The 21,788-nt window shown below is 38.4% G+C and overlaps 1 protein-coding gene and 1 long non-coding RNA gene across 2 annotated transcripts in view; one reads left to right on the forward strand and one right to left on the reverse strand.

Annotated features, from left to right (window-relative positions):
* Positions 1–370: 370 nt before the first annotated feature.
* On the reverse strand, positions 371–21,307 carry LOC145521271 (uncharacterized). The gene is made up of 5 exons (XR_014065284.1): positions 21,175–21,307; positions 14,384–14,473; positions 12,044–12,121; positions 2,487–3,098; positions 371–1,737 (listed from the first exon to the last, which is right to left on the reverse strand). It is a non-coding gene; the product is annotated as an uncharacterized LOC145521271 (long non-coding RNA).
* Positions 21,308–21,398: 91 nt separating this feature from the next.
* Positions 21,399–21,788, forward strand: part of LOC145515526 (uncharacterized) — a 180,459-nt gene continuing 180,069 nt past the window's right edge. The window contains exon 1 of the mRNA XM_081516153.1: positions 21,399–21,721. The gene's annotated coding sequence lies outside the window, so the exon portion shown is untranslated. The remainder of the gene's footprint in view (positions 21,722–21,788) is intronic.

The following is a 21,788-nucleotide window of genomic DNA, read 5'->3' on the forward strand; positions in this document are numbered from 1 at the left end:
CCTGTATAGTCAAAGCTATGGTTTTCCCAGTGGTCATGTATGGATGTGAGAGTTGAACTATAAAGAAAGCTGAGCACCAAAGAATTGATGCTTTTGAACTTCGGTGTTGGAGAAGACTCTTGAGAGTCCCTTGGACTGCAAGGAGATCCAACCAGTCCATCCTAAAGGCTATCAGTCCTGGGTGTTCATTGGAAGGACAGATGTTGAAACTGAAACTCCAATACTTTGGCCACCTCATGCGAAGAGCTGACTCATTGGAAAAGACCCTGATGCTGGGAAAGTTTGAGGGCATGAGGGGAAGGAGATGACAGAGGATGAGATGGCTGGATGGCATCACCAACTCGATGGACGTGGGTTTGAGTGGACTTTGGGAGTTGGTGATGGACAGGGAGGCCTGGCGTGCTGTGGTTCATGGGGTCGCAAAGAGTCCGTCGCGACTGAGCGACTGAACTGAACTAAACTCCAACGTTAACAATGTTGAACATCTTTTTGTGTGTTTGTTGGGGATCTGTGTATCTTCTTTGGAGAAATGTCTATTCAAGTGCTTTGCCATTTAAATTTGGATTCCTTTTTTTTTTAAGTGGGGAAAATATTTTAAAAATTTAATCAGATAGTGTTGCCTGCTGATTGAAATTTCTGCATGGCTCCCTACAGAAATAGATAAAAGCGGTGTGTTGACTGGTCGGATGCTGCTGCATGATCTGGCTCTGCTAGTTTCCCAGTCTCCTTTCACATTCTGTATTCCCTGCCCAATTCTTCCTTCTTAGCCCCCAAAATATCAAGCTCCTGTCACCCAAGGCATATATAGCTGTTGCCTCTTAAGTTTAAGGGTCTTCAGTCAACCTTGAAATGACTGATTTCTTCTTATGCTTTAGACCTCAGTTTCAATGCCATACTATTTGGAGAGGTTGTCCACAAATACTCAATCTAAAGTAGGAACCCCACACGAATATTCATTCTTTCTTTTTCCTTAAGAGAACTCACCAGTATTTTAACATATACTCATCTGCTAATTTATACCCCTTGTCTCCTCTTCTGGACCACACACTCACTAAGTGCTGGGTTGTAGCAATATAATACTGAGGACCTAGAGTAGTATTTGGCATCTTGTAGGTATAAATTAAATATTTCTGATTCCATGAATCAGTAAGAAGAGATAGGAGTCTATGCTGTGGGCAGGAAAATGTGGGTGACAGGATCTGAAGGGTCTTTTAATAGGCATATAGATGACACTGAAGTCACTGTCTGTATTGGAAGAGGTCTGATCTTGTTTCCAAATAATCCACACAGGCGATGACTATACTCCTTTGCACATATAATAAGGCCTCAAAAAGCCCCAAATTAGATTTTTGGTAGCAGATGGGGAAACGGACATTCCTCATATTTCACAGACTTCATTCAAAGAACTATAACTTTCTTCCACCTTGAAGCCTGATTTTTTTTAAAATTTTTATTGCAGTATGGTTGCTTTAAAATGTTGTGTTAGGTTCTACTGTGCATCAAAGTGAATCAGCTATGTTGTTGTTCGTTGTTCAGTTGCTAAGCCCTATCCAAATCTTCTCAACCCCATGAACTGTACCACATCAGGCTCGCCTGTCCTTCAGTATCTCCCAGAGTTTGTTCAAACTCATGTCCATTGAGTTGGTGATGCTATCCAACCATCTCATCCTTTGTCACCTTCTTCTCCTTTTGTTTTCAATCTTTCCTAGCATCAGGGACTTTCCTAATGAGTCAGCTCTTCCCATCAGGTGGCCGAAGTATTGGAGTTTCAGCTTCAGCATCAGTCCTTCCAATGAATATTCAGGGTTGATTTCCTTTATGATTGACTGGTTTGATCTCCTTGCTGGCCAAAACACTCTCAAGAGTCTTCTCCAGAACAACAGTTAGAAAGCATCAATTCTTTAGTGCTCAGCCATCTTTATGGTCCAACTCTCATATCCGTACTTGACTACTGTGAAAACCATAGCTTTGACTGTATGGATCTTTGTTGGCAAAATGATGTCTCTGCTTTTTAATATGCTGCCTAGGTTTGTCATAGATTTTCTTCCAAGGAGCAAACTTCTTTTAATTCCTTGGCTACAGTCACCATCTGCAGTGATTTTGGAACCCAAGAAAATAAAATCTGCCTCTGTTTCCAATTTTCCCCCATCTATTTGCCATGAAGTGACGGGAACAAATGCCATGATCTTTGTGTTTTGACTTTTGGGTTTTAAGCCAGCTTTTTCACTATCCTCTTTCACCCTCATCAACAGACACTTTACTTCCTCTTTGCTCTCTGCAATAGGGTGGTGTCATCTGTATATTTGAGGTTGTTAATATTTCTCCTGGCAATCTTGATTTCAAGATTGTGCTTCATCCAGCCCAGCATTTTGCATGATGTACTCTGTGTATAAGTTAAATAAGCAGAGTGACAATATACAGCCTTAATGTACTCCTTTCCCAGTTTTGAACCAGTCTGTTGTTCCATGCCCGGTTCTAAATGTTGCTTCTTGTACTGCATACAGGTTTCTTAGGATGCAGGTAAGGTGGTCTGGTATTCTCATCTCTTTAAAAATTTTCCACAATTTGTTGTGATCCACACAGTCAAAAGCTTTAGTGTGGTCAATGAAGCAGAAATAGATGTTTTTTCTGGCATTCTCTTGCTTTCTCTATGATCCAACAGATCTTGGCAATTTGATCTCTGGTTCCTCTGTCTTTTCTAAATCTAGCCTTACATCTGAAAGTTCTTGGTTCACATACTGTTGAAGCCTCACTTGAAGGATTTTGAGCATTACCTTGCTAGCATGTGAAATGAGTGCAATTGTACTGTTATTTGAACATTCTTTGGTATTGCCTTTCTTTGGGATTGGAATGAAAACTGACCTTTTCCAAGCTTGTGGCCATAGCTGAGTTTTCCAAGTTTTCTGGCATAGTGAGTATAGCCTTTAACAGCATCATCTTTTGGGATTTGACATAGCTCAGTTGGAATTCCATCAGCTCCACTAACTTTGTTCGTAGTTATACTTCCTAAGGCCCACTTGACTTCAAACTCTAGGATGTCTGGCTTTAGGTGAGTGATTACACCATTGTGGTTTTCCAGGTCATTAAAGCATGGTCCACTGGAGAAGGAAATGGCAAACCACTTCAGTATTCTTGTCTCAAAAAATCCATGGATAGTATTAAGTAAATGTATACATATATCCCCTCTTTTTGGATTTCCTTCCCATTGAGGTTACCACTGAACACTGAATAGAGTTCCCTGTGTTATACATTAGATTCTTATTAGCTGTCTATTTTATACATAGTATCAATAGTGTATATATGTCAATCCCAATCTCCAGCCCAAGTTATTCTAACGGAGAAACTGGGGAATAAAGGGGACAAGAGAGCTACTGAGCAGATGGTGGGCCTCAGAAAACTATCTTACCTGGAGCCATGCTTTTACATGAATGACAGGAACTACAGTTTGAACACTTTCTGCATCTCCCAAATTCACCATTATTTATTGCAAATAATATTATTGTTGTTATTGTTCAGTTGCTAATTGTGTCTGACTCTTTGTGACCCCATGGACTGTAGCATGCCAGGCTCCTCCATCCTCCACTATCTTTTGGATTTCTTGGAGTTTGCTCAAAGAATATTATACCACAATATATTGAGGAAGATGCTTCTCAAAATCTTCAATTCAATCTAGAAGTGTAATTATCGTCTTATTCTATAGACCACCTCACTAGGTCCTAGAACTATGCTATAAATAGTGTTGCTTCTGACTACAGCAATTTTTTTTCATTTTTAAAGGAGAAAATAACACTAGTCTCCCTTATTTTATTTATTTTCATATATGACTAATTAAATGATTGCAAGGTACTTTTCAAGAGTTAAAAAAGATGTAAAACATGGCAAGATAACAGCAAATTTCCCTAGAAACAAGCTTTATCATACAAGAGCTTAAAGAAACTTTTTTAAACTCTATTAGAGTTAACTTTTTTTAACTCTCTATTAGAACAACAAGATGTGCCTATCTTAAGGCACCTAAAGCACTGTCTTAATGACATAGAATTAAGTACCTAACAAAAGTAGTAGGAACAGATCTTAGTAGTCTTGACTTTGTCTTTATGAGGGTAAAGTTCTTTTGATGTAGACAGAAGTTCCTTTTTATCAGTTGCTTACAACTCCCAGCAAAGTAGTTCTGGTTCCGTGTTTTAAATTTCACCATTGCTCTTCCCAGAAATGTCTAATGGAATGATCCCATAGTTTGCTTTTCAAGACATTGCCACTGGCAGAGTTAATTATGCTAGATCTCATATTACTGTCTGTTATCTCTTTAGATTGGGTCAAAAGTAATACAAGAAAAAGAGTAACTGACTACATTGACTAATCAAAGCTTCCCAGAGAGAAAGTAGAAATATAATAATGGCTATTTCTGCTTTCCATGCAGTCCTCTCTCATTCCTTCCCACTTTTGTGCCCTTTCACTTACTTCCACAGCTAGTTTGCAATGACCACTCTCTCTACTCTCTTAGTTTAATCCATTCCTCTGGTCTTCTCATAAATGGCATTATTCTCATGAAGCATTTTGTGATTCCCCACCCTGTGACATTCTCTACTTCCACTGAACGCCCTTGGGCAGCCCCTAGTTATTTCACAATATTGCCATTTGCCTGATAAAGCATTTGTCTTTCGTTCTCAAGTACTTCACGTCTCATCTCTTATACCACATAATATACTTTTAAATATACTTTAAAAACTGAAGTGTATTTGATTTACAATGTTGTATTAGTTTTGGTTGTATAGCAAAGTGATTCAGATAAATACGTATATACACAATATATAATGGATTGAATATATATTCTTTTTCAGACTCTTTTCCATTATAGGTTATTATAAGATATTAAATATAGTCCCCTGTGCTATACAGTAGGGCCTTGTTGTTTATTTATTTTATATAGTGTATATAAGTTCATCCAAAACCCCTAATTTATTCCTAGCCTCCCCTTTTCCCTTTGGTAACAATAGTTTTTATTCTGTGTCTGAGAGTCTGTTTCTGTTTTATAAATAAGTTCATTTGAATAATTTGTTTAGACTCCACATATAAGAGATATCAAGATTGTTGTCTTTCTCCGTCTGACTTACTTCACTTAGTATGATAATCTCTAGTTCCATCCATGTTGCTGCAAATGGCATTATTTCATTCTTTTTTAAGGCTGAGTGATATACCATTGTGCATATATAGCATAAAATTGAATGTTGTTCAGTGCTTAATAGTTGCCACAAAATAAATACTTTATAGAGATTATTATGATTCATCTATACTTTACAATAAGAAAACAATATGGATGATTAAGAAAGGAGCTCTTATTGACCTTATCTACTTTTCACTCCTATAACTAAAAAGTTTCCTTTACTTCTACCATGTTTTCTCACGGTGACTTCTTACTGCAGGTGCAAAACTCCACAGTATACAGTTGGCCTTTCATATCTGTGAGTTCTGAATCCACAGATTCTTATACCCACTGATCAAAAATAATCAGAAAAAATTCTAGAAATTTCCCAAAATCAAACCTTGAATTTGCTCTGTCCTGGCAAGTCTTAATATAGCATTCACATTGTATTTACAATTATTTACATGACATTTGCACTGTATTAAATATCACAAGTAATCAGTTCAGTCCAGTCGCTCAGTTGTGTCCAACTCTCTGCAATCTCATGGACCACAGCACACGAGGCCTCCCTGTCCATCACCAACTCCCGGAGTTTACTCAAACTCATGTCCATTGAGTCAGTGATGCCATCCAACCATCTCATCCTCTGTCGTCCCCTTCTCCTCCCACCTTCAATCTTTCCCAGCATCATGGTCTTTTCAAATGAGTCAGTTCTTCACATCAGATGGCCAATGTATTGGAGTTTCAGCTTCAGCATCAGTCCTTCCAATGAACACCCAGGATGATCTCCTTTAGGATGGGCTGGTTGGATCTCCTTGCAGTCCAAGGGACTCTCAAGAGTCTTCTCCAACACTACAGTTCAAAAGCATCAATTCTTTGGCACTCAGCTTTCTTTTTTAAGAGATGACAAAGTTACAGGAGAATGTTTGTAGGTTACATACAAACACCATACTAGTTTATATAAGGGACTGAAGTAGTCTCTGATTTTTTTGTCTCCTGTGATCATAGATTCAATTCCCCATGATAGATAGGGATGACTGTATCTATGAGAAATTGAAATGTAAAATTTCTATCTAAAGAAACAATCCTGGGGAGGATAAAATACAACCTTGAGTTGAACAGTAGCATTGATTTCTCCTCATGGCAGCTGCCTTTAAGTAGACATTTATAGTAAGTGATCTGAGGGTTATTTATATATTCATAATGGGCTAACAATAGCCTTGCATTTTGAATGTTTTATCTGTGTCAGAAGGGGGTCATATAGACTTTCAAAATCTTTCTTCAGAAAATCAATTTTGAGAAAGGAGTATTCTAATGTGCCATTTTTTACAGTGTATTTGTTCCACATTCTTAACAAATAGGGATGTGAAATATCCATCAGTGACCACAGAGTTTGTTCTACCCTGAAGATTAATGCTGCTCTTGAAAAGTTTTTACAGTGACTGGAGGATAATATCCTAAACAATAATACAAGGCTTTCTAGCTTTGTAATCAAACTGCAAAACTCCATACCCTGACCCCTGCCCCCGCCACCCCCCCCCAACTTCCCCTTCTCCACACACGTAGAGGCCTCTTTGGAGTTGTTTAGAAAGAATTGAAAGTGAAAGTCTCTCAGTCACGTCTGACTCTTTGTGACCCCATGGAGTATACAGTCCATGGAATTCTCCAGGCCAGAATACTGGAGTGGCTTGCTGTTCCCTTCTCCAGGGGATCTTCCCAACCCAGGTCTCCCACATTGCAGGCGTATTCTTTATCAGTTGAGCCACCAGGGAAGTCCTGGTGCTGTTTAATCAGTCTGATAATAGTTGTTCTGCTAGGAGGCAGATGCTGAAAGGGAGATCAGTCAGTAGAAGGTGACTGAGGAGTTCGCTTAGGATGAGCACCTGTCAGGGAACTGGAAGAAGCTGACCTGTAAAATGGAAATGTTGTCCTGAGGGCAGCACAGCAAAGGCCCCCTGAGCCAAGCCAGCAGTCGCTCTGGAGCACTGGTTCTCTGCAGAGGTATCACAAGTTGGTGCAGAGGTCAGGGCTTTACTTGTCTGTGGAATCATGCTTTGGTCTGTTCCTGGAAAGGAGCCACAAACTTGGGCAAAATGACTCTCTTTAGACAAAGGGTGAGAGCTGTTAGATGTCAATAGTCCCAGTGAGTGCTTTAGTACTGAAAGTGGGGAGTTATGTGGTACACTGTAGACCCACAAAAATTCTCTTATAAAGGGAAAAAGAATGATAAAATAATAATATATTAATAATGAATAGTAACATTGACAGAGGAGCCTGCAGGCTACAGTCCACTGGGTCACAAAAGAGCTGGACACAAAGTAGAGACTAAACAAGAAGCAACAGCAACAACATACAATGTTTACGTCATTGTCTATGAGCTTATTTTATATTTTCTTCCAATTGTGAGAAAATTTTGTATTTAGAAAGAACTCCTGAAATCATAAGAGGTAAATTAACCTTATTTACCTTATTTACCTTATGTACTAAAAGAGTAAAAACAGAGAATCATAGTAATCAGTATTTCCGAATTCATGAATCTGAATCAAAATAACATATGATAACAATAGGACCCACATCTAATCTTTCTGTTTTCATCAGTGTTCTAAATGTTCACATTATTGTTGATCTTGAAATTTAGAACTAATAATTTCTTCTGTTTATGGAGGTATAGTACTTACAATATTAGAAGTACAGAATGAAGCAGGGCAAAGGCTAATAGAGTTTTGCCAAGAGAATGCACTGGTCATAGCAAACACCCTCTTCCAACAACACAAGAGAAGACTCTACACATGGACATCACCAGATGGTCAATACTGAAATTAGATTGATTATATTCTTTGCAGCCAAAGATGGAGAAGCTCTGTATAGCCAGCAAAAACAAGACCAGGAGCTGACTGTGGCTCAGGTCATGAACTCCTTATTCCAAAATTCAGACTTAAATTGAAGAAAGTGGGGAAAACCACTAGACCATTCAGGTATGACCTAGGCTTCCCTGTAGCTCAGTTGGTAAAAAATTTGCCTGTGGTGCAGGAGACCTGAGTTCAATCCCTGGGTTGGGAAGATCCCCTGGAGGAGGAAATGGCAACCCACTCCAGTATCCTTGCCTGGAAAATCTCATGGGCAGAAGAGCCTGGTGGGCTGCAGTCAATGGGGTTGCAAAGAGTCAGGCACGACTGAGCGACTAACACTTACTTACTTATGATTATACAGTGGAAGTGAGAAATAGATTTAAGGGACTAGATCTGATAGACAGAGTGCCTAATGAACTAATGTGGAGGTTAATGACATTGTACAGGAGGCAGTGATCAAGACCATCCCCAAGACAAAGAAATGCAAAAAAGCAAAATGACTGTCTGAGGAGGCCTTACAAATAGCTGTGAAAAGAAGAGAAGTGAAAAACAAAGGAGAAAAGGAATGATATATGCATCTGAATGTGGAGTTCCAAAGAATAGCAAGGAAAGATAAGAAAGCCTTCCTCAGTGATCAGTACAAAGAAATAGAGGAAAACAATAGAATGGGAAAGACTAGAGATCTCTTCAAGAAAATTAGAGATACCACGGGAATATTTCACTCAAAGGTGGGCACAAAAATGGACAGAAACAGTATGGACCTAACAGAAGCAGAAGATATTAAGAAGAGGTGGCAAGAATACACAGAAGAACTATACAAAAAAGATCTTCAGGACCCAGATAATCACAATGGTATGATCACTCACCTAGAGCCAGACATCCTGGAATGGGAAGTCAAGGGCCTTAGGAAGCATCACTACGAACAAAGCTAATGGAGGTGATGGAAATCGAGCTATTTCAAATCCTGAAAGATGATGTTATGAAAGTGCTGCACTCAATATGCCAGCAAATTTGGAAAACTCATTAGTGGCCACAGGACTAGAAAAGGTCAATTTTCATTCCAATCTCAAAGAAAGCCAATGCAAAAGAATGCTTAAACTACCACACAATTGCACTCATCTCACACACTAGTAAAGTAATGCCCAAAATTCTCCAAGATAGGCTTCAACAGTACATGAACCATGAACTTCCAGATGTTCAAGCTGGATTTAGAAAAGGCAGAGGAACCAGCGATCAAATTGCCAACATCTGTTGGATTATTGAAAAAGCAAGAGAGTTCCAGAAAAACATCTACTTCTGCTTTATTGACTATGCCAAAGCCTTTGACTGTGTGGATCACAACAAACTGTGGAAAATTCTTAAAGTGATGGGAATACCAGACCACCTGACCTGTCTCCTGAGAAATCTGTATGCAGGTCAGGAAGCAACAGTTAGAACTGGTCATGGAACAACAGACTGGTTCCAAATAGGGAAAGGAGTATACCAAGGCTGTATATTGTCACCTTACTTATTTAACTTATATACGAGAGTACATCATGCAAAATGCAAGGCTGGATGATGCACAAGCTGGAATCAAGATTGCCAGGAGAAATATCAATAACCTCAGATATGTAGATGACACCACTCTTATGGCAGAAAGTGAAGAAGAACTAAAGAGCCTCTTGATGAAAGTGAAAGAAGAGATTGAAAAAGTTGGCTTAAAACTCAACAGTCAGAAAACGAAGATCATAACATCTGGCCCCATCACTTCATGGCAAATAGATGGGGAAACAGTGGAAACAGTGGCAGATTTTATTTTGGGGGGCTCCAGAATCACTGCAGATCATGACTACAGCCATGAAATTAAAAGATGCTTGCTCCTTGGGAGAAAAGTTATGACCAACCTAAACAGCTTATTAAAAAGCAGAGACATTACTTTGCCAACAAAGTCTGTCAAGTCAAATCTATGGTTTTTCCAGCATCATGTATGGATGTGAGAGTTGGACTATAAAGAAAGCTAAGCACTGAAGAATTGTTGCTTTTGAACTGTGGTGTTGGAGAAGACTCTTGAGAGTCCCTTGGACTGCAAGGAGATCCAACCAGTCCATCTTAAAGAAAATCAGTCCTGAATATTCATTGGAAGGACTGATGCTGAAGCTGAAACTCCAATACTTTGGTCACCTGATGTGAAGAACTGACTCATCTGAAAAGACCATGATGCTGGGAAAGATTGAAGGTGGGAGGAGAAGGGGATGACAGAGTATAAGATGGTTGGATGGCATCACCGACTCAGTGGACATGTGTTGAAGTAAACTTCAGGAGTTGGTGACGGACAGGGAGGCCTGACATGCTGCAGAATGGGGTTGCAAAGAGTTGGACATGACTGAGCTCTGAAGTGAAGTTAACTGAATGTTTAGAAAAAAGATAACTTTCTAGTTGTGTGTATACTGCTGAGCTCAAGATAATTTATGTTCTCATAACATTAGAAAATGAAAATATTGACAGTCTTTTCTAAATAGGCAAAATACAAGTGAATGTCTGTTTTATAAAAAATACTAAAAGGACAAATTGCAGGGAAGAAAGTTAGGTAAGATTTGAAGAGCTATTCAACTGAACAGAATTATATATATATATATATATATATATACACGCGTGTATATATATATGTATATATATACATATATATATATGCAGTTCTGTGTATGTATATGTGCATATAAAAGTAGAAGGGATTTCACCAAAATATTTGTTATTTTACCAAAAAAATTCTAGCCAAAGATACCACTGTATTACTTTCTATATTTCTGTTATTTTCTACAAAATTATTTGTATCTATCTATCTAACCATTTATCAAGTGGATCCACATCTAATATGCACATTATAGAGGAAAGCTAGCAAAGAAGTTATTTTTTATTTCTCTTAGCTTGTGTGCTGAGAGAAACATGGAGAATGAGGTAGAAGGAACTCTGGATAGTTCTGTTAACTTAAGCCAAGTGAAAGGAATAAATCCATTACAGAAAGTAGTGAAGATCATACTGCTTTCTTTTTAATTGCCTGTCACATTTCCTTAGAATATGCTTAAATGACAAAGGTGAGTTACTGAATGATCACTAGTAATAGCTTTATCTCCTCTCCAATCCAAATGAATTTGTTTTCAAGATTTTGCTGTCCTTAGCTTTATTGTTTTTATTTTTTCCATTTGAAACAATGTTATTCCTTGTTTACATTTTTTTGAACCTCAGTTTATATGTCTCTATTTTTATTTACTCGGTTTTATTTTTTGAATTGTGAATTTTTAATTTGATTCTGTCTTTACATACATTATTATCAAAACATTTATCATAGATGTGTTAAAGAACAGCAAAAAAGCTGAATTTTCTTTTTTGATTTTTCATATCTTTTGTTACTTGTCACCTAAGGAGTTACTAAATGGAACCTTGAATCTCCAGTTTTCCTCTCACTCCACACTCCATTGCTTCTTTTACTGATAACACTTTATAGATTGGCTTTTCAGATAGTGGGATATAGTGAACACTGATATTTTTTCTGATTGATCAAACCAGCTTCCTTTGTTGCTTACTGGCGACAGGGTTAGTGATTTTGCTCACATCACTGTCAGACACAATATTATTGAAGTGTTAAAAATGTATTTTCAACTATTTTTTAGACCAATTTAGAGATTGAGGGAAAGCTATAAATATGCAATCATTTTGCAAAACTTCCTGCCCTAAAGGATTAGACATTGAGGTGAAACTTTCTTTCCTATTGCTTCAGGAATTTAGTTGACAATTCTGAGGAATTTTTTGCAGCAGAATGCTGTGGTTGTAAAGCAGAGAGATTTCTCTTGGTAAACACAAAAGCTTATTCTGTGCTGAGACCCCGAACGTGAGATTTACCACTATGAGAGGCCTGGTCCTCAGCTAAGGCCTAAGAACTCAACTTGGGTGTTTGCTAAATTCAATTAGACTCTGGGGTTCTTATATTTATCAAGGTCATAGGAGATCTACTGTATACATCATAAATGTCTGTGTCTAACTTATAGTGAGAATTTTATGAAATGGAAGGACTACTCACATCAATTCAACATGAGGAATTTCTCCTTGTAGTATGCTGTGTATCAGTGGATTATTGTGTGATCATAGAATCAAAACACTGTAGGGAAAAGAATTTTCCATGGTCTCAGGTTAAGATAGCTTATAGATAGTTCATTTCCCAAAAGGCATGTCTTAGCACCAATATAGTCCTAGCTTTTGATATTCTTGGTAAACATTTTCTTTCTTCTGTATAGTTCTTGAGAGAACATTATGCCTTCTGTGACTCTTATTTTCTATTCTTCCATTAATCATTAGCACTTTTTTCTAGGAGGTGTGTGATTTCTCTAGAGATACTAATGACTTCATTAAAGTACATTTACCTATAATATTCTACTGCAAACCCCAGTCATCACCTTACTTTTGTTTCCTTTAATAATGTCAATAATAATGACCTGCTGAATAATGCCAATAATTTTTAACCTGCTAGTTTTGTCATGGTTTGTCAACCCTGTAGACACACGGGAATCACATGTAGCAAATTTTAAGATACAGATAGTTGGGACTCATGTGAGTCCAACTAAATCTGAATCTCAAAGTGAAGTGGGTAAGTATATTTTTAAAATACTCACCAGTTACTGTGATAAACCACCATGGCTAAAAACCACTAGTTTATACACTTTGCTTAATTATGAAGGTACATGATTTTCTGCAAGGATAAGAGGAAATCTGCTGCTTCCAACCATCTGCTATATTTGATATATGCCACTCCTGACCTAAGTAACTTCCACTTTTGAGAGTTGAGAGTAAAAGAATGATCACTGGGTTCCTTCTCAATCATACACTGAAATATACCAACAGTGATGAAGGTTGTTGGCTGTGGAGATGGTTTTAAATGCTAACAAGAACTAACCTCTATCATGAGCAGATCATGTGCCACATACCAGGTGATTTACTTCTGTGAACCTGTCTATTCATTTTTTGTTTCATTTGACAGTTATGTTTTGAGTAATAGATATATAACTGTATTTCATGAAGCACACACTTTGTAATAAATATAATTAATTCAGAACTTAAAAATATGTATTTTACTTAAAAGTGGGGGGAAAAGCTTCAAAAGCAGAGTGTGCTGTCTTGCTAAGATCATGCATTCAAAATATTCATCTGTCTCGTCTCAACATCCCCATTTTACAATGAAATGAATGGAAACACACAGACAGATCAAAAAACTGTTCACAGTAACAAAGACCGTAAACGACGAACAGATTGAAATCCTCTTAGTGTTAACTCCAGAGGCTTCTATTTTTATTTTAAGAAAAAAATCATTAATTCATTATTCCAAACAGCAGACAATATAACTCAACAATGCACATTACTGGAAAAACACAACTGCAACTATAATTCTCATAGTAAGCTAAAGAACTGCTAATCACATTAATGCATTACAAAAATAAAAATTAATTTACTACGCATTATAAATTGAAATATTAATTATTAATATTTTCAGTTCAAACATATACAAATGTCAGAGTAAAATGTTCCCCCAAAATCATCTTTGTTATAGTAAAGACAATACAAATTTGAACATTTCAGTAAATTATTACACTAGAAAGAGGGGTTACTTTGCAGTAATGTGTGGATGTGTACAGATCACTAGAGCTTTCAGAAAGTCTGGTAAAATCAGGGACTAATGAGGACAGAATATTATGTCAGAGCATTAACCACTACTTTTTATTACCTTCCATTCACTCAATAAGCATACTGGGTAAAACAAAGTGAAACAAAACAAACATCAAACAAAACAGAAGAGTTGGGCAACAAAATTTGAAAATTAACAGCTGGGAGTACATCAAACTAAAAATCTTTTGCACAGGAATATAGTGGGGAAAAAAAAAAAACCTAGAGAATGGGAAAATATTTGCAAACCATGTATCTGATAAAGGGTTAATATTCAAACTATAGTAAGAACTCAGGCAACTCAATAGCAAAAATTCCCAAATAACCCAATTGAAAAATGACCGAAGGAAGTGGATAAACATTTCTGTCAAGAAGATACATGAAAGACCAACAGGTACATAAACAGATGCTCAACATCGAGAATCAGTAGGGAAATGCAAATTAAAACAACAAAGAGATATCATCTCACACCGGTTGGAATGGCTCTCATCAAAAAGACAAGAGCTCACAAATGCTGGTGAGGGCAAATTTGTGTCCTGTTGATGAGACTGTATTTTGGTACAGCTACTATGGTACTCTATGGAATGTGTGTGTGCTCAGTTGCTTGGTCGTTTCCAACTCTTTGCAACTCCATGGACTATAGCCTGCCAGGCTCCTCTGTCTGTGGAATTTTCCAGGCAAGAATACTGAATTGGACTACCATTACCTTCTCCAGGGAATATTCTTGACCCAGGGATCAAACTCGTGTCTCTTGCATCTCCGGCATTGGCAGGCAGATTCTTTACTACTGTGCAACCTGGGAAGCCCAGAGAATGATATAAGGGATTCTCAAAAAGTTAAAAATGGCACTACAATGTGATCCTACAATTCTGCTTCTGGGAATATATTTAATGGAAATGAAAGCATCAACTGGAAAAGATATCTGCACCTCTAGGTTCATAGCAGCATTATTTACAATAGCCAGGAAATCTAAACAACTGAAGTGTCAAAGGATGAGTGGATAAAGAAGATGTGATGTATACAATGGAATATTACTTAGCAATAAAAATAATGAAATCCTGCCATTTGCAACAACATGGATGGACCTTGACGGCATTATGCTAAATAAGTCAAAGAGAGAAAGACAAAGACTGTATGATCTCACTTATCTGTGAAATATAAACAAACAAACAAAATCCTGGAAAAAGAGATCAGACTTGTGACTACCAGAGGCAGAGAGAGTCGGGGGAGGGGAATTGAAGGAAGGTGGTCAAAGGTACAAGCTTCCACTTATAAGATAAATAAATACTAGAGTTATAATGTACAACATGATAAATTTAGCTAACAGTACTGTGAAGGCAGAACACCAAAGTGGTGCCTTCGAACTGTGGTGCTGAAGACTCCTGAAAGTCTCTTGACAACAAGGATATCAAACCAGTCAATCTTAAGGGAGATCAACCCTGAATATTCACTGGAAGGACTGATCCTGAAGCTGAAGCTCCAGTATTTTGGTCATCTAATGTGAAGAGACAACTCATTGGAAAAGTCCCTCATACTGGCAAAGATTGAGGGCAGAAGGAGAAGAGGGCATCAGAGGATGAGATGGCTGGATGGCATCACTGATGCAATGAACATGAACTTGGGCAAAGTCTGGGAGATGGTGAAGGACAGGGAGGCCTGGCGTGCTACAGTCCATGGGGTCGCAAACAGTCAGACACAACTGGGTGACTGAAAAACAATAACAACTGTGTTTCAATACAAGGAAATTTTTTTTCTGTTTTCTTTCTTTTTTGGGACTTCCCTAGTAGCTCAGAGGGAAAGGCATCCACCTGCAATGCAGGAGACCCAGGTTCAATCCCTAGGTCGGGAAGATTCCCTGGAGAAGGAAATGGCAACCCACTCCAGTATCCTTGCCTGGAAAATTCCATGGACAAAGGAGCCTGGTGGTCTATAGTCCATGAGGTCACAAAGAGTTGGACATGACTGAGTGACTAACACACACATATAAAAAGATGGATGTTAGATGAACTTAACTGTGATAATCAGTTCACAGTATATGTAAATCTAACCATCTTGTTGTATGCTTCAAATTTATAAAGTGATGTATGTCAATTATTAAGGCTTTCCTGATGGCTCAGCAGGTAACGAATTGGCCTGCAATGCAGGATACATAGACATGGGTCTGAGCCCTGGGTTAGGAAGATCCCCTGGAATAGGAAATGGCAACTCACTCCAGTAGTCTTGCCTGGAGAATCCCAGGGACAGAGGAGCCTGGTGGACTATAGTACACGGGGTTGCACAGGGTCAGACATGACTGAAGCAACTGAGCATGCTGCTGCTGCTGCTGCTAAGTTGCTTCAGTCGTGTCTGACTCTGTGTGACCCCATGGATAGCAGTCCACCAGGCTCCTCTGTCCCTGGGGATTCTCCAGGCAAGACTACTGGAGTGAGTTGCCATTTCCTTCTCCAATGCATGCATGCATGCTAAGTCGCTTCAGTCGTGTCCGACTGTGTGTGACCTCATGGACAGCAGCCCACCAGGCTCCTCTGTCCACGGAATTCTCTAGGCAAGAGTACTGGAGTGGGTTGCCATTTCCTTCTCCAGACTGAGCATGCACACGTGCCAATTATTTCTTAAGAAAAATGGTGAAAAAAATTAGAACAGGAAAAAAAAATAGGAAAAGCAGAACATGGTTTCTTTTCTCTAGGACATAATCTATAGACAGAAAGCCAATATATAAGGGCATTCATGATTATACTAGAGATTTATGTATACATGGATATCTAAGTACGACAAAGTCAGGTGTCAAAGCTTCAAGAAAGAATGTAATTATGAGGATAGAATATAGGGTTTGGATTAGAGAAGTAGAGGAGAGCATTCTTTCACTGCAGGAAAGAACGCAGAGTGATAGGTAGGGAGCAAATGACAAAAGGGAGCAGCTACGCCAGCTATGTTTCTTTGAGAGCAGATAGAGGGATAAAAGATGGGTTAATTTTTTCTTGAGAAATTTCGGGAGGGCTCCCTTTTGGCCTTCTAGCTCTAATGAAAATGCTCATCAAGAGGGGCCCCAGGAAGCGGTCTTCAAAAGGAAAATGGTGTGCAAGAGGTTTAAAGATTAGCACCTGGAAGATATCAAATTCAGGGAGACTTGAGCTGCCTTCAGTTTCCCCAGGTGGGTTCAGGGCTGGGTGCTTGGGACTTGTGATGTGGCTTACCCTTGAGTGACACCGCCTGCCTCAGCATAGACAACCCCTTCAGGACAGTTGAGGCCTTTTTGCCAGAAGACTGATAGCAGTTGGGGGAAGCAGAGCCTCAGTTTCTGAAGGGGGACCTGGGTGATGATGCTTCACTGTGTTCAGAGATTACTCTGTGATAGAGCAGTTGTCCTGAGCATCAGAATTAACTCAGTTAAAAATAATCTATTTATCTCTACATCTATATCTTATCTGTATCTGTATGTATGTGTCTTGAGTCCACTAAATCAGAATCTCTCTAAAGGAAGCCCAGATGACCGATTTTTTTTGTTTTTTTTAAAGCATATTCTCAGATATTTCTGCTGATCATTCAGGTTTGGGAACCTCTGATTTAAAGGGTATAAATTACTCTCACGGAGCTTCAGAATTAATTACGCATTTCTTCCTTGCCTCATCAGTAATCCCACATAGTATACTCCACTCTTTAATGGGCAAAGCAGAAGGATGAAAGAAGAAATCACACTACGAATAGCTCTGAATTCAAAGAAAGGGCACACAGGCATTTTAAGTGTATTCCACGTTATATAAGAAGAAAAGGATTAAGCACAATAGGAAACCCATTAAATTGCTATTGCCTTAGAAGAAATTAAAGGTTATGTTCAGACTATTATAAAATAGACATAAAAATATGTTAATCTATAAAATCTTCAGGCATATACAAAATGAGCTACCTGGGCAAGCAAGTAACATAAATAAAATGAATTTATGATTTTTGCAATACAGAAGCTCCTTTATGGTGGAAATAGCATGTTATCTGTAAAATTTTAGTTTTCGTTCTTGGGGATAGACATTTAGAAAAATTTTAGATATTTAAAACGTATATAACAAGATGTTTTGTCTGGATTTGAAGCCTATTGCTCAGAAAATAGTATGAGGAGGGCTTGTTGTCACTCCTTGCTCCAAATATTTGTCAGTATTTGATGTTTAGTGCTGCGTGTTTTGGAGTCATGCCCTTCCTCTCCAAATAGCTATTTGCCTCCAGAAATTTATCTTCTCTTTATCTGTCCTTGCCCCCTTCCCCAGTGAGTTTCGTGATACATAAGATGTTTGATGGACTAAGGCCGATTTGGCTGATACAAAATTGCTGGACAGAACAGGGCTTCTCTTTTCAGAAACAGTGAGCAGCTTGTGGGTGGAGTGGATCTGACTGAGACTTGATTGCAACATAGAACTCCAGGACCCCTTCTTTTTAGACACAATGAGCAACTAGTAGGCCTTCATCTCAGCCCTGAAATCCATGAGGCTTGTCCATGGAGGTAACGTGTGAATGTTTGATTTCAAACAGCTGGAAAATTAAACTGTAACACTTGGGGCTCAACCAAATTTTCTGTGGAATACCCATGGCTAAGCATTAACATGGAAAGAGGAAGAATTTTTTCCTCCTTTGTGGAACATTTTCTTTTCTGAACTGGGAAGGAGTTGGAGGGATTCCAGCAGTTGCAACAGAATTGGTTTTGAGTTTCCGGGTTCCCTAGGTGGTAGGGGCTTCAGTTCAACCTCATTCTTCCACTCACAGTTCAGTGCAGTCGTATTTTGATGCAGTTGAAGCAAGTAGGAGGAGGTTTTCTGCTGAACAAATCAAGGGAATTAGTGACATCTGAGTCTGACCTGAAGAGGCAGCTCTGAGTTCCTCTGAGAGAAGCTATAGGCAGTGAAAAGGAGGACAGACTCTTTGAGAAATACTCGCTAGGGAGCTTTGAAGCTACCAAGAAAAGACAACCTTTTGAAAAAACGGAATTTCTGTTTGTTAATTAACCATCACTATGTAAGATATCGGTAAAAAGTGACCTCATTTTTAGGAGCATAGTGGTGAAGCCTGAGCATAATTATATGAAGAATCACTATGCTTAGAAAAGATGTTGAAATATTCTTTAGAGAAGGCAATTAATGCAAAGTTTGCATTATGGAATAAAGAAAATGCAAATATTCTATGCCAGTTTGAAAACTCTCCTAAGAACTTATTTTCCCCACATTCTGAAGTATGATAGTGTTAAACACAATTAAGCAAATTATTTCCATGGCTGAGAACTTTTATATAAATTGGTGATTTTAGGTCACAAACAAGGAATTACACAGTTATGCTTCTTTAAATAACTATAAACAAAAAGGAAAATACAACACTCAGAATAGGAGAAAATATTTGCAAAGGAAGCAACTGACAAGGGATTAATCTCCAAAATATATAAGCAGTTAATGTAGCTCAGTACCAGAAAAAAAAAAAGGCCCAAACAATAAAATCAAAAACGAGGCCGAAGACCTAAACAGACATTTCTCAAAAAAAGACATACAGATGGCCAAAAAACAAATGGAAAGATACTCAACAACACTAATTATTAGAGAATAAAAACACTTATGAGGTATCACCTCACACTGGTCTGAACGGCCATTATCCAAAAATCTACAAACAATAAGTGCTGGAGAGGATGTGGAGAAAAGGGAATCCTCTTACATTGCTAAGTGTGTGTGTGCGCACGTGCTAAGCTGCTTCAGTTGTGTTCAACCTTTTGAACTCTATCGACTGTAGCTCACCAGGTTCCTCTGAACATGGGATTCTCCAGGCAAGAATACTGGAGTGGGTTGCCATGCCGTCCTCTAGGGGATCCTCCTGACCCAGGGTATAACCGCTACAGAGAACAGTATGGAGGTTCCTTAAAAAAACTGAGGAATGACCCATATTACCAAGTAACCCCACTCCTGGGCATATATATGGAGAAAACTGTAATTTGAAAGGATGCATGCACCCCAATGTTCATTGTAGCACTATTTACAATAGCAAGGACATGGAAGCAACCTAAAAGTCCGTTGACAGAGGAATGGAAAAAGGTAAAGATAAGGATAAAGAAAGTAATGCAAAATTATAAAGCAACTATACTCTAATTAACATTAATAAAACATAGAATAAACAACTGTGGGCACTGTGTTTTTTTCATTAGAGCCAAAATTTTAAGTAGGAAAATGCAACAGTTGTTTCAGGTCACACTGTTTAGGGCAGGGCATGGATGGGATTTTCTGATTGTCTTAAATGTGTAACTTGCCCACTAAAGTCTTTGGGTTCTCTGGCCCTTCAAAGAGCAGCGTTCATACTGCAAGTTCTGCTGAGACATCTTGGAAGATTACTGCCTGGTGATAGAGGGCCATTTATGCAGAAGCACAAAGCTCTTTATTCTAAGCAGCACCTACCTCCTGTCAGTTTTGAAGAGAATTCTGCACTCTCTGGGAAATCATGGTCCCCTGGGTCCAACTCTCAGATGGCTGCAGACCTGCAGTTCACTGCTTCAGTGACTCAAAGAGAGAGTCTTTTTGCCCAAATAATACACAATTTTATTCCCAGTGTCTACTCTTTCCCACAATGATGTTAGTCCTATATCCACTGGGATTCTTAAGGTATTATCACAGACCACAAGTAGGCACCTTCCCAAAGAAGTGAGATAATTCAGCAGTTTTCATACCTGAGTGTGTGTGTGTGTGAGAGAGAGAGAGAGAGACAGAGAGAGAGAGACAGAGAGAGAGAATATTTGTGTGCTTTTAAAGTTCTCAGAATTGTTTTACCAGTAGAATTATTTGAATAGGACCACTTTAGACATGATACGTAGAAACCACATTAACCCTTTTCCTGTCTTTGTGCTTGGTTTGTGGTGTGGCCCACACCTACTGATACTAGGTAAGCTCAAGTGATCTCCTCTGTGTCTCTTTTATTTGTATCAGAGAGTTTCATATAAAATGCTCAGAGGCCCTATATATATATATGCTGGGGAAGATTGAAGGTGGGAGGAGAAAGGGACAACAGAAGATGAGATGGTTGGATGGCATCACCAAATCAATGGACATGGGAGTTGGTGATGGACAGAGAGGCCTGGTGTGCTGCAGTCCATGGGGTTGCAAAGAATCAGACACGACTGAGTGACTGAACTGAGCTGAATTGATAGATATTCAAAAATTCTCTGAAAAACTTTTGGCTCACATGCCAATGAAATTTTCAATAACTGGCTTTGACGTCTCTGTCATTCTGGAATGGCTTGATATGAGTCTTTTTGTTGAACTTCTGTTCATTAGTGCTTAGCCAGACAAAATGTGATCTGATATTGAGGAGGTAGAGTGTCAAAGGTACTGTGAAGCTGGTCCTATTAAAGAACATTTTCACCTTAGCCTTATACTTTTTTTTTTTAATTTAATGGGATGGATGTTCCTGACTGAGTCAACTCCTTGAATTTGGCAACTTCTAGGTTTTTGTTTTCAGAATATCATCCCAATCCACGTATATTACCTGAAGATGTAGAGAGAGGCTGAAGCTGTATTTTAGTTTTCCAACAGGCAGTAGCTAACGTGCAATTTTAGCTAATTTCCACTTTAAAAGTCACAGGATGGCTGATTTACAGGACTGCTAAATCTCAATGAGTAAGGGTTGGTGTGGAGAGTTCATAATAATGAGTTAATTGTTTGTTGTGGTAGTAACTTAGTCATAATACATAAACTTGGAAACGGTTGGTTGGTTGCCTATGTTTAAACAGTAGCACTTAAAGGGGTAGAGAAAATTATTGTTCAAAGAAATCCAAAGAATGTAGTAGTTGCAGAAAGAGAAGCAGAAGTGAGAGACATCCACGAGATAAATGTAATTGCCTGAGTTTATGATGAATTTCTGTTTCCTGGTTCTGGTCTCTCTTACTGCCTGGAAGCTTTTAAGTGCTCTTGGGTACTCTGTGATAACACTGTATCCTGGCAATTAATCTTTATATTAGTTTGGAGCTAGTTTATATCATTTCCTGTTACTTCACGCTAAAAAAATCTAGATAAAACAGTAGCAGCTTTAACTGGTAAGTATCTTCAATAACTTAGGAGTGCATTTTATCTAGCACAATGTTTAGTTCATAGAATATACTG

Source organism: Giraffa tippelskirchi, chromosome 1 (assembly GCF_054371585.1).
Source record: "Giraffa tippelskirchi isolate mGirTip1 chromosome 1, T2T-mGirTip1v1.2.pri, whole genome shotgun sequence".
Taxonomy (NCBI): Eukaryota; Metazoa; Chordata; class Mammalia; order Artiodactyla; family Giraffidae; genus Giraffa; species Giraffa tippelskirchi.